The 12,321-nt window shown below is 47.6% G+C and overlaps 1 protein-coding gene across 8 annotated transcripts in view; it reads right to left on the minus strand.

The window, feature by feature from the left end:
* ubap2l (ubiquitin associated protein 2-like) overlaps positions 1 to 11,579 on the minus strand; it is a 117,435-nt gene extending 105,856 nt beyond the window's left edge. For all 8 annotated transcript variants that reach the window (XM_041181595.1, XM_041181594.1, XM_041181590.1 and 5 more), the window contains exon 1: positions 11,473 to 11,579. The gene's annotated coding sequence lies outside the window, so the exon portion shown is untranslated. The remainder of the gene's footprint in view (positions 1 to 11,472) is intronic.
* Positions 11,580 to 12,321: the final 742 nt, after the last annotated feature.

The following is a 12,321-nucleotide window of genomic DNA, read 5'->3' on the forward strand; positions in this document are numbered from 1 at the left end:
AGGGGGATAAATGTGAGAGACCGAGAGGAAGAGGGGGATAAATGTGAGAGACGAGAGGAAGAGGGGATAAATGTGAGAGACCGAGAGGAAGAGGGGGGATAAATGTGAGAGACCGAGAGGAAGAGGGGGATAAATGTGAGAGACCCGAGAGGAAGAGGGGGATAAATGTGAGAGACCCGAGAGGAAGAGGGGGATAAATGTGAGAGACCGAGAGGAAGAGGGGGATAAATGTGAGAGACCGAGAGGAAGAGGGGGATAAATGTGAGAGACCGAGAGGAAGAGGGGGATAAATGTGAGAGACCGAGAGGAAGAGGGGGATAAATGTGAGAGACCGAGAGGAAGAGGGGGATAAATGTGAGAGACGAGAGGAAGAGGGGGATAAATGTGAGAGACCGAGAGGAAGAGGGGGATAATGTGAGAGACCGAGAGGAAGAGGGGGATAAATGTGAGAGACCGAGAGGAAGAGGGGGATAAATGTGGGAGACCGAGAGGAAGAGGGGGATAAATGTGAGAGACAGAGAGGGGGGGATAAATGTGAGAGACAGAGAGGGGGGGCTAAATATGCGAGAGGGGGGGCTAAATATGCGAGAGGGGGGGCTAAATATGCGAGAGGGGGGGCTAAATATGCGAGAGGGGGGGCTAAATATGCGAGGGGGGGGCTAAATATGCGAGAGGGGGGGCTAAATATGCGAGGGGGGGGCTAAATATGCGAGAGGGGGGGCTAAATATGCGAGAGGGGGGGCTAAATATGCGAGAGGGGGGGCTAAATATGCGAGAGGGGGGGCTAAATATGCGAGAGGGGCTAAATATGAGAGAGGGGCTAAATATGAGAGGGGGCTAAATATGAGAGAGAGGGGGCTAAATATGAGAGAGAGAGGGGGCTAAATATGAGAGAGAGAGGGGGCTAAATATGAGAGAGAGAGGGGGCTAAATATGAGAGAGAGAGGGGGCTAAATATGAGAGAGAGAGGGGGCTAAATATGAGAGAGAGAGGGGGCTAAATATGAGAGAGAGAGGGGGCTAAATATGAGAGAGAGAGGGGGCTAAATATGAGAGAGAGAGGGGGCTAAATATGAGAGAGAGAGGGGGCTAAATATGAGAGAGAGAGGGGGCTAAATATGAGAGAAAGAGGGGGCTAAATATGAGAGAGAGAGGGGGCTAAATATGAGAGAGAGGGGGCTAAATATGAGAGAGAGAGGGGGCTAAATATGAGAGAGAGAGGGGGCTAAATATGAGAGAGAGAGGGGGCTAAATATGAGAGAGAGAGGGGGCTAAATATGAGAGAGAGAGGGGGCTAAATATGAGAGAGAGAGGGGGCTAAATATGAGAGAGAGAGGGGGCTAAATATGAGAGAGAGAGGGGGCTAAATTTGAGAGAGAGAGGGGGCTAAATATGAGAGAGAGAGGGGGCTAAATATGAGAGAGAGAGGGGGCTAAATATGAGAGAGAGAGGGGGCTAAATATGAGAGAGAGAGGGGGCTAAATATGAGAGAGAGAGGGGGCTAAATATGAGAGAGAGAGGGGGCTAAATATGAGAGAGGAGGGGGGCTAAATATGAGAGAGAAGGGGCTAAATATGAGAGAGAGAGGGGGCTAAATATGAGAGAGAGAGGGGGCTAAATATGAGAGAGAGAGGGGGCCTAAATATGAGAGAGAGAGGGGGCTAATATGAGAGAGAGAGGGGGCTAAATATGAGAGAGAGGGGCTAAATATGAGAGAAGAGGGGGCTAAATATGAGAGAGAGAGGGGGCTAAATATGAGAGAGAGAGGGGGGCCAAATATGAGAGAGAGAGGGGGCCAAATATGAGAGAGAGAGGGGGCCAAATATGAGAGAGAGAGGGGGCCAAATATGAGAGAGAGAGGGGGCCAAATATGAGAGAGGGGGCTAAATATGAGAGAGAGGGGGCTAAATATGAGAGAGAGAGAGAGAGAGAGAGAGAGAGGGGGCTAAATATGAGAGAGAGAGAGAGAGGGGGCTAAATATGAGAGAGAGAGAGAGAGGGGGCTAAATATGAGAGAGAGAGAGAGAGGGGGCTAAATATGAGAGAGAGAGAGAGAGGGGGCTAAATATGAGAGAGAGAGAGAGAGAGAGAGGGGGCTAAATATGAGAGAGAAAGAGAGAGGGGGCTAAATATGAGAGAGAGAAAGAGAGAGGGGGCTAAATATGAGAGAGAGAGAGGGGGCTAAATATGAGAGAGAGAGAGGGGGCTAAATATGAGAGAGAGAGAGAGAGAGGGGGCTAAATATGAGAGAGAGAGAGAGAGAGGGGGGCTAAATATGAGAGAGAGAGAGAGGGGGGGCTAAATATGAGAGAGAGGGCTAAATATGAGAGAGAGAGAGGGCTAAATATGAGAGAGAGAGAGGGCTAAATATGAGAGAGAGAGAGGGCTAAATATGAGAGAGAGAGAGGGCTAAATATGAGAGAGAAGAGAGGGCTAAATATGAGAGGAGAGAGGGCTAAATATGAGAGGAGAGGGCTAAATATGAGAGAGAGAGAGGGCTAAATATGAGAGAGAGAGAGGGCTAAATATGAGAGAGAGAGAGGGCTAATATGAGAGAGAGAGAGGGCTAAATATGAGAGAGAGGAGAGGGCTAAATATGAGAGAGAGAGAGGGCTAAATATGAGAGAGAGAGAGGGCTAAATATGAGAGAGAGAGAGGGCTAAATATGAGAGAGAGAGAGGGCTAAATATGAGAGAGAGAGAGGGCTAAATATGAGAGAGAGAGAGGGCTAAATATGAGAGAGAGAGAGGGCTAAATATGAGAGAGAGAGAGGGCTAAATATGAGAGAGAGAGAGGGCTAAATATGAGAGAGAGAGAGGGCTAAATATGAAGAGAGAGGAGAGGGCTAAATATGAGAGAGAGAGAGGGCTAAATATGAGAGAGAGAGAGGGCTAAATATGAGAGAGAGAGAGGGCTAAATATGAGAGAGAGAGAGGGCTAATATGAGAGAGAGAGAGGGCTAAATATGAGAGAGAGAGAGGGCTAAATATGAGAGAGAGAGAGGGCTAAATATGAGAGAGAGAGAGGGCTAAATATGAGAGAGAGAGAGAGGGCTAAATATGAGAGAGAGAGAGAGGGCTAAATATGAGAGAGAGAGGGCTAAATATGAGAGAGAGAGAGGGCTAAATATGAGAGAGAGAGAGGGCTAAATATGAGAGAGAGAGAGGGCTAAATATGAGAGAGAGAGAGGGTCTAAATATGAGAGAGAGAGAGGGGCTAAATATGAGAGAGAGAGAGGGCTAAATATGAGAGAGAGAGAGGGGCTAAATATGAGAGAGAGAGAGGGGCTAAATATGAGAGAGAGAGAGGGGCTAAATATGAGAGAGAGAGAGGGGGCTAAATATGAGAGAGAGAGGGGGCTAATATTAGAGAGAGAGAGAGGGCTAAATATGAGAGAGAGAGAGTGCTATATATGAGAGAGAGAGAGGGCTAAATATGAGAGAGAGAGGGGGCTAAATATGAGAGAGAGAGAGGGGGCTAAATATGAGAGAGAGAGGGGGCTAAATATGAGAGAGAGAGGGGGCTAAATATGAGAGAGAGAGAGGGGGCTAAATATGAGAGAGAGGGGGGCTAAATATGAGAGAGAGAGGGGGCTAAATATGAGAGAGAGAGGGGCTAAATATGAGAGAGAGAGGGGGCTAAATATGAGAGAGAGAGGGGGCTAAATATGAGAGAGAGAGGGGGCTAAATATGAGAGAGAGAGAGGGCTAAATATGAGAGAGAGAGGGGGCTAAATATGAGAGAGAGAGAGGGGGCTAAATATGAGAGAGAGAGAGGGGGCTAAATATGAGAGAGAGAGGGGGCTAAATATGAGAGAGAGAGGGGGCTAAATATGAGAGAGAGAGGGGGCTAAATATGAGAGAGAGAGGGGGGGCTAAATATGAGAGAGAGAGGGGGCTAAATATGAGAGAGAGGGGGGCTAAAATATGCGAGAGAGAGGGGGCTAAATATGAGAGAGAGAGGGGGCTAACATATGAGAGAGCTAGAGGGGGCTAAATATGAGAGAGAGAGGGGGCTAAATATGATGAGAGAGAGGGGGCTAAATATGAGAGAGAGAGGGGGCTAAATATGAGAGAGAGAGGGGGCTAAAATATGAGAGAGAGAGGGGGCTAAAATATGAGAGAGAGCAGGGGAGGGCTAAATATGAGAGAGAGAGAGGGGGCTAAATATGAGAGAGAGGGGGCTAAATATGAGAGAGAGAGGGGGCTAATATGAGAGAGAGAGGGGGCTAAATATGAGAGAGAGAGAGGGGGCTAAATATGAGAGAGAGAGAGGGGGCTAAATATGAGAGAGAGAGGGGGCTAAATATGAGAGAGAGAGGGGGGCTATAATATGAGAGAGAGAGGGGGCTAAATATGAGAGAGGAGAGGGGGCTAAATATGAGAGAGTGAGGGGGCTAAATAGAGAGAGAGAGGGGGGCTAAATATGAGAGAGAGAGGGGGCTAAATATGAGAGAGAGAGGGGGCTAAATATGAGAGAGAGAGGGGGCTAAATATGAGAGAGAGAGGGGGCTCTAAATATGAGAGAGAGAGGGGGGCTAAATATGAGAGAGAGAGGGGGCTACAATATGAGAGAGAGAGGGGGCTAATATGAGAGAGAGAGGGGGCTAAATATGAGAGAGAGAGGGGGCTAAATATCCGAGAGAGAGGAGGCTAAATATGACGAGAGAGGGGCACTAAATATGAGATGAGAGTGGGGCTAAATATGAGAGAGAGAGGGGGCTAAATATGAGAGAGAGAGGAGGGGCTAAATATGAGAGAGAGAGGTGGGCTAATATGAGAGAGAGAGGGGGCAGTAAATATGAGAGAGAGCATGGGGGACTAATATGAGCAGAGAGAGAGGGGCTAAATATGATGAGAGAGAGGGGGCTAAATATGAGAGAGAGAGGGGGCTAATATGAGAGAGAGAGGGGGCTAAATATGAGAGAGAGAGGGGGCTAAATATGAGAGAGAGAGGGGCTAAATATGAGAGAGAGGGCTAGAGAGGGCCTAAATATGAGGAGAGAGAGGGGGCTAAATACTGATGAGAGAGAGGGGGCAAAATTATGAGAGAGAGAGGGGGCTAAATTGAGAGAGGAGGAGGGGGGCTAAATATGAGAGAGAGGGGGCTAAATATGAGAGAGAGAGGGGGCTAAATATGAAGAGAGAGGTGCTAAATATGAGAGAGAGAGGGGCTAAATCTGGAGAGAGAGGGGCTAAATATGAGAAGAGAGAGAGAGAGCGTCATATAATGAGAGAGAGAGGGGGCCTAAATATGAGCGAGGAGGAGAGCGGGCTAAATAATGAAGATGAGGGCTAATTGAGAGAGAGAGGGCTAAATATGAGAGAGAGAGGGGGCGTAATGATGAGAGAGAGAGGGGGCTAAATATGGAGAGAGAGAGGGGGCTAAATATGAGAGAGAGAGGGGGCTAAATATGAGGAGAGAGAGGGGGCTAAATATGAGAGAGAGAGGGGCTAAATGAGAGAGGGGGCTAAATATGAGAGAGAGAGGGGGCTAAATATGAGAGAGAGAGGGGGCTAAATATGAGAGAGAGAGGGGGCTAAATATGAGAGAGAGAGGGGGCTAAATATGAGAGAGGGAGGGGGCTAAATATGAGAGAGGGAGGGGGCTAAATATGAGAGAGAGAGGGGGCTAAATATGAGAGAGAGAGGGGGCTAAATATGAGAGAGAGAGGGGGCTAAATATGAGAGAGAGAGGGGGCTAAATATGAGAGAGAGAGGGGCTAAATATGAGAGAGAGAGGGGGCTAAATATGAGAGAGAGAGGGGCTAAATATGAGAGAGAGAGGGGGCTAAATATGAGAGAGAGAGGGGGCTAAATATGAGAGAGAGAGGGGGCTAAATATGAGAGAGAGAGGGGGCTAAATATGAGAGAGAGAGGGGGCTAAATATGAGAGAGGGGGGGGCTAAATATGAGAGAGCGGGGGGCTAAATATGAGAGAGCGGGGGGCTAAATATGAGAGGGGGGGGCTAAATATGAGAGGGGGGGGGCCAAATATGAGAGAGGGGGGGGCTAAATATGAGAGAGGGGGGGGCTAAATATGAGAGAGGGGGGGGCTAAATATGAGAGAGGGGGGTGCTAAATATGAGAGAGGGGGGGGCTAAATATGAGAGAGAGAGAGGGCTAAATATGAGAGAGAGGGGGGGCTAAATATGAGAGAGAGAGGGGGCTAAATATGAGAGAGAGAGGGGGCTAAATATGAGAGAGAGAGGGGGCTAAATATGAGAGAGAGAGGGGGCTAAATATGAGAGAGAGAGGGGGCTAAATATGAGAGAGAGAGGGGGCTAAATATGAGAGAGGGGCTAAATATGAGAGAGAGAGGGGGGCTAAATATGAGAGAGAGAGGGGGCTAAATATGAGAGAGAGAGGGGGCTAAATATGAGAGAGAGAGGGGGCTAAATATGAGAGAGAGAGGGGGCTAAATATGAGAGAGAGAGGGGGCTAATATGAAGAGAGAGGGGGCTAATATGAGAGAGAGAGGTGGGCTAAATATTGTGTGAAATAGAGAGGGGGCTAAATATGAGAGAGAGAGGGGGGCTAAATATGAGAGAGAGGGGGCTAAATATGAGAGAGAGAGGGGGCTAAATATGAGAGAGAGAGGGGGGCTAAAATGAGAGAGAGAGGGGGGCTAAATATGAGAGAGAGAGGGGGCTAAATATGAGAGAGATAGGGGGTCTAAAAATGAGAGAGAGGGGGCTAAATATGAGAGAGAGGGGGGGGCTAAATATGAGAGAAGAGAGGGGGGCTAAATATGAGAGAGAGAGGGGGCTAAATATGAGAGAGAGGGGGGGCTAAATATGAGAGAGAGAGGGGCTAAATATGAGAGAGGAGAGGGGGGGCTAAATATGAGAGAGAGAGGGGGCTAAATATGAGAGAGAGAGGGGCTAAATATGAGAGAGAGAGGGGGCTAAATATGAGAGAGAGAGGGGGCTAAATATGAGAGAAGAGGGGCTAAATATGAGAGAGAGAGGGGGGCTAAATATGAGAGAGAGAGTGGGGCTAAATATGAGAGAGAGAGGGGGCTAAATATGAGAGAGAGAGGGGGCTAAATATGAGAGAGAGAGGGGGCTAAATATGAGAGAGAGGGGGCTAAATATGAGAGAGAGAGGGGGCTAAATATGAGGAGAGAGGGGGCTAAATATAGAGGGGGGGGCTCTAAATATGAGCAGAGGGAGGGCTAAATATGAGAGAGGGGGCTAAAGTATGAGATGAGAGAGAGAGGGGGGCTAAATAGAGTGAGAGAGAGGGGGGGCTAAAATATGAGAGAGAGAGGGGGCTAACTAAATATGAGAGAGAGGGGGGCTAAATATGAGAGAGAGAGGAGGGGGCTAAATATGAGAGAGAGAGGGGGCTAAATATGAGAGAGAGAGGGGGGGCTAAATATGAGAGAGAGAGGGGGCTAAATATGAGAGAGAAGGGTGCTAAAATGATGAGAGAGAGAGGGGGCTAAATATGAGAGAGAGAGGGGGCCTAAATATGAGAGAAGAGAGGGGGCTAAATATGAGAGAGAGAGGGGGCTAAATATGAGAAAGAGAGGGGGCTAAATATGAGAGAGAGAGGGGGCTAAATATGAGAGAGAGATGGGGCTAAATATGAGAGAGAGAGGGGGCTAAATATGAGAGAGAGAGGGGGCTAAATATGAGGAGAGGAGGGGCTAAATATGAGAGAGAGAGGGGGCTAAATATGAGAGAGAGAGGGGGCTAAATATGAGAGAGAGAGGGGGCTAAATATGAGAGAGAGAGGGGGCTAAATATGAGAGAGAGAGAGGGGGCTAAATATGAGAGAGAGAGGGGGCTAAATATGAGAGAGAGAGGGGGCTAAATATGAGGAGAGAGAGGGGGCTAAATATGAGAGAGAGAGAGGGGGGCTAAATATGAGAGAGAGAGGGGGGGTCTAAATATGAGAGAGGAGAGGGGCTAAATATGAGAGAGAATGGGGGCTAAATATGAGAGAGAGAGGGGGCTAAATATGAGAGAGAGAGGGGGCTAAATATGAGAAAGAGAGGGGGCTAAATATGAGAGAGAGAGGGGCTAAATATGAGAGAGAGGGGGGCTAAATATGAGAGAGAGAGGGGGCTAAATATGAGAGAGAGAGGGGGCTAAATATGAGAGAGAGAGGGGGCTAAATATGAGAGAGAGAGGGAGCTAAATATGAGAGAGAGAGGGAGCTAAATATGAGAGAGAGAGGGGGCTAAATATGAGAGAGAGAGGGGGCTAAATATGAGAGAGAGAGGGGGCTAAATATGAGAGAGAGAGGGGGCTAAATATGAGAGAGAGAGGGGGCTAAATATGAGAGAGAGAGGGGGCTAAATATGAGAGAGAGAGGGGCTAAATATGAGAGAGAGGGGCTAAATATGAGAGAGAGAGGGGCTAAATATGAGAGAGGAGGGCTAAATATGAGAGAGAGAGGGGGCTAAATATGAGAGAGAGAGGGGCTAAATATGAGAGAGAGAGGGGGCTAAATATGAGAGAGAGAGGGGGCTAAATATGAGAGAGAGAGGGGGCTAAATATGAGAGAGAGAGGGGGCTAAATATGAGAGAGAGAGGGGGCTAAATATGAGAGAGAGAGGGGGCTAAATATGAGAGAGAGGGGGCTAAATATGAGAGAGAGAGGGGGCTAAATATGAGAGAGAGAGGGGGCTAAATATGAGAGAGGGGGCTAAATATGAGAGAGAGAGAGGGGGCTAAATATGAGAGAGAGAGGGGGCTAAATATGAGAGAGAGAGGGGGCTAAATATGAGAGAGAGAGGGGGCTAAATATGAGAGAGAGAGGGGGCTAAATATGAGAGAGAGAGGGGGCTAAATATGAGAGAGAGAGGGGGCTAAATATGAGAGAGAGAGGGGGCTAAATATGAGAGAGAGAGGGGGCTAAATATGAGAGAGAGAGGGGGCTAAATATGAGAGAGAGAGGGGGCTAAATATGAGAGAGAGAGGGGGCTAAATATGAGAGAGAGAGGGGGCTAAATATGAGAGAGAGAGGGGGCTAAATATGAGAGAGAGAGGGGGCTAAATATGAGAGAGAGAGGGGGCTAAATATGAGAGAGAGAGGGGGCTAAATATGAGAGAGAGAGGGGGCTAAATATGAGAGAGAGAGGGGGCTAAATATGAGAGAGAGAGGGGGCTAAATATGAGAGAGAGAGGGGGCTAAATGAGAGAGAGAGGGGGCTAAATATGAGAGAGAGAGGGGGCTAAATATGAGAGAGAGAGGGGCTAAATATGAGAGAGAGAGGGGGCTAAATATGAGAGAGAGGGGGCTAAATATGAGAGAGAGGGGGCTAAATATGAGAGAGAGGGGGCTAAATATGAGAGAGAGGGGGCATAAATATGAGAGAGAGAGGGGGATAAATATGAGAGAGAGAGAGGGGGGGATAAATATGAGAGAGAGAGAGGGGGATAAATATGAGAGAGAGAGGGGGCTAAATATGAGAGAGAGAGGGGGCTAAATATGAGAGAGAGAGGGGGCTAAATGAGAGAGAGAGGGGGCTAAATATGAGAGAGAGAGGGGGCTAAATATGAGAGAGAGAGGGGGCTAAATATGAGAGAGAGGGGGCTAAATATGAGAGAGAGGGGGCTAAATATGAGAGAGAGGGGGCTAAATATGAGAGAGAGGGGGCTAAATATGAGAGAGAGGGGGCTAAATATGAGAGAGAGGGGGCATAAATATGAGAGAGAGAGGGGGATAAATATGAGAGAGAGAGAGGGGGGGATAAATATGAGAGAGAGAGAGGGGGATAAATATGAGAGAGAGAGGTGGATAAATATGAGAGAGAGAGGGGGATAAAAATGAGAAAGAGAGGGGGATAAATATGAGAGAGAGAGAGGGGGATAAATATGAGAGAGAGAGGGGGATAAATATGAGAGAGAGAGGGGGATAAATATGAGAGAGAGAGGGGGATAAATATGAGAGAGAGAGGGGGATAAATATGAGAGAGAGAGGGGGATAAATATGAGAGAGAGAGGGGGATAAATATGAGAGAGAGAGGGGGATAAATATGAGAGAGAGAGGGGGATAAATATGAGAGAGAGAGGGGGATAAATATGAGAGAGAGAGAGGGGGATAAATATGAGAGAGAGAGGGGGATAAATATGAGAGAGAGAGAGAGGGGGATAAATATGAGAGAGAGAGAGAGGGGGATAAATATGAGAGAGAGAGAGAGAGGGATAAATATGAGAGAGAGAAAGAGAGAGGGGGATAAATATGAGAGAGAGTGAGAGAGGGATAAATATGAGAGAGAGAGAGAGAGAGAGGGGGATAAATATGAGAGAGAGAGAGAGAGAGGGATAAATATGAGAGACAGAGAGAGGGGGATAAATATGAGAGAGAGAGAGAGAGGGATAAATATGAGAGAGAGAGAGAGAGAGAGGGATAAATATGAGAGACAGAGAGAGGGGGATAAATATGAGAGAGAGAGAGAGGGGGATAAATATGAGAGACAGAGAGAGGGGGATAAATATGAGAGAGAGAGAGAGAGGGATAAATATGAGAGAGAGAGAGGGGGATAAATATGAGAGAGAGAGAGGGGGATAAATATGAGAGAGAGAGAGGGGGATAAATATGAGAGAGAGAGAGGGGGATAAATATGAGAGAGAGAGAGAGGGGGATAAATATGAGAGAGAGAGAGGGGGATAAATATGAGAGAGAGAGAGGGGGATAAATATGAGAGAGAGAGAGAGGGGGATAAATATGAGAGAGATAAATGGAGAGAGAGATGTTGGAGAGGGGGATGAATATAAGAGGGGAGATAAATTGGAGACAGGGAGAGAGGGGGAGGAGGGGAATAAATTGAAGGTGGGCGGAGAGAGAAAAGGGAGAAAAGAAACGACACAGAATTAAACCCTTGACACCGCTGCTCCCTCCTCCCCGCACCTTCTTCCTAGCTAATCGAGCCCCAGGCTTCAGGCCTACCTGCTAGGCCTCAAGCAGCCCCAACAACAACACACAAAAAAAAATACCAGAACCCAAACCATTCCATGTTTCATCTTAAATTAAATCAACACCTCCCCCCTCCCCCCCCCCCCGCCACCAACCCTCCCCCTCCTCCTCCTCCTCCTCCCTCCCGGACCCCAGGAGGGAGGCTTGATCCTGAGGATATTTGGACACCCTCCCCATATACATAGATATATACACACACACACGCACATTATAACATTGATATACAATATGGTTATATTGGGGGTCGGGAGGGGGGGGTGAAGTTTAATTTATTGTCTTAAAAAAGGGTTTCTTTTTAAACAAAATCATCATTTGTTGATACTGTGGCCAAAAGAAGATTAAAGAAAGGAAACCAGGTTTGAAGGGCGGGGGGGGGGGTGGTTGTTGGGGGGGTGACGGAGTGGGGGGGGGGGGGGGGGGGGGGTTTGTGGGTGTTGGGGGGGGGGGGGGGGGGGGTGGGGGGCAGGGGTTTGCCTTTAATAATCACAATAAAAACAGATCGAGGCCTAGTCGGGAGACAATAAAAGGGACACAAACTTTACCTGCTCTCAGTCCACACTGCACTAAACACGCACACAAACAGCCCCCCCGGCACGTGACAGGGGGCACGGCTGCTTCACTTCCTTCCCCCCCCCCCGCTTCCGCTTCCTCCTCCTCCTCCTCCTCCTCACCACTACCACCACCAAGGCCGCCATCTTGATCCCCGTGACGTCACCGACTATTTTGTTTTTCTCCAACCCCCAACCCACCAAAAATTAATACTCTTATTTTTTTTTGGCTGATCCCTTTTCATATATGTATGTGTGTTTGTATCGGTATAAAAAAAAACAAATAAGATTTAAATAAGATATGACATTTTTATGGCTGTGCAGGTGGGGTCTATCACGTGACCCTCTCTCTTTTTCTCTCTATCTTCCACCTACGTTAAATCTTTTTACTTTTAGTTCGCCTCAACCAAATTGTGTTTTCTTACATACGATTTTAGCTGCTCATGTTAAAATAACTTTGATATAGAGAGAAGAATCTATCACGTGACCGCGACCCCTTGCCAACGTCTGAATCTTTTTACTTTTCGTTCCCCCCGCCTCATCCCAATAGACTTTCTTTTATATCAATATAAAGATATTAAGTTGTCCTGTCGGATTTAATTTTTTTAGATAATAGGGTAAAGGAGGTGTCCATCACGTGATCACCTCCCTTGCCAACCGCCGTTTCCGGTCGGTCTGACTCCCCTCCCCCGTCCAACTGCCATTTTGATTCCCGTAACGTCACCCCGTAAAAAAAAACCTGTCTCCCCTCCGCTCCTCCTACTGTTTATTTATTTGCGATCCATTTATTTTCTAAAAGATAATATCCTTTTACGATTTTTAATAACAGCCGTCTCCTTTTCT

Source organism: Carcharodon carcharias (genome assembly GCF_017639515.1).
Source record: "Carcharodon carcharias isolate sCarCar2 chromosome 36 unlocalized genomic scaffold, sCarCar2.pri SUPER_36_unloc_1, whole genome shotgun sequence".
Lineage (NCBI taxonomy): Eukaryota > Metazoa > Chordata > Chondrichthyes > Lamniformes > Lamnidae > Carcharodon > Carcharodon carcharias.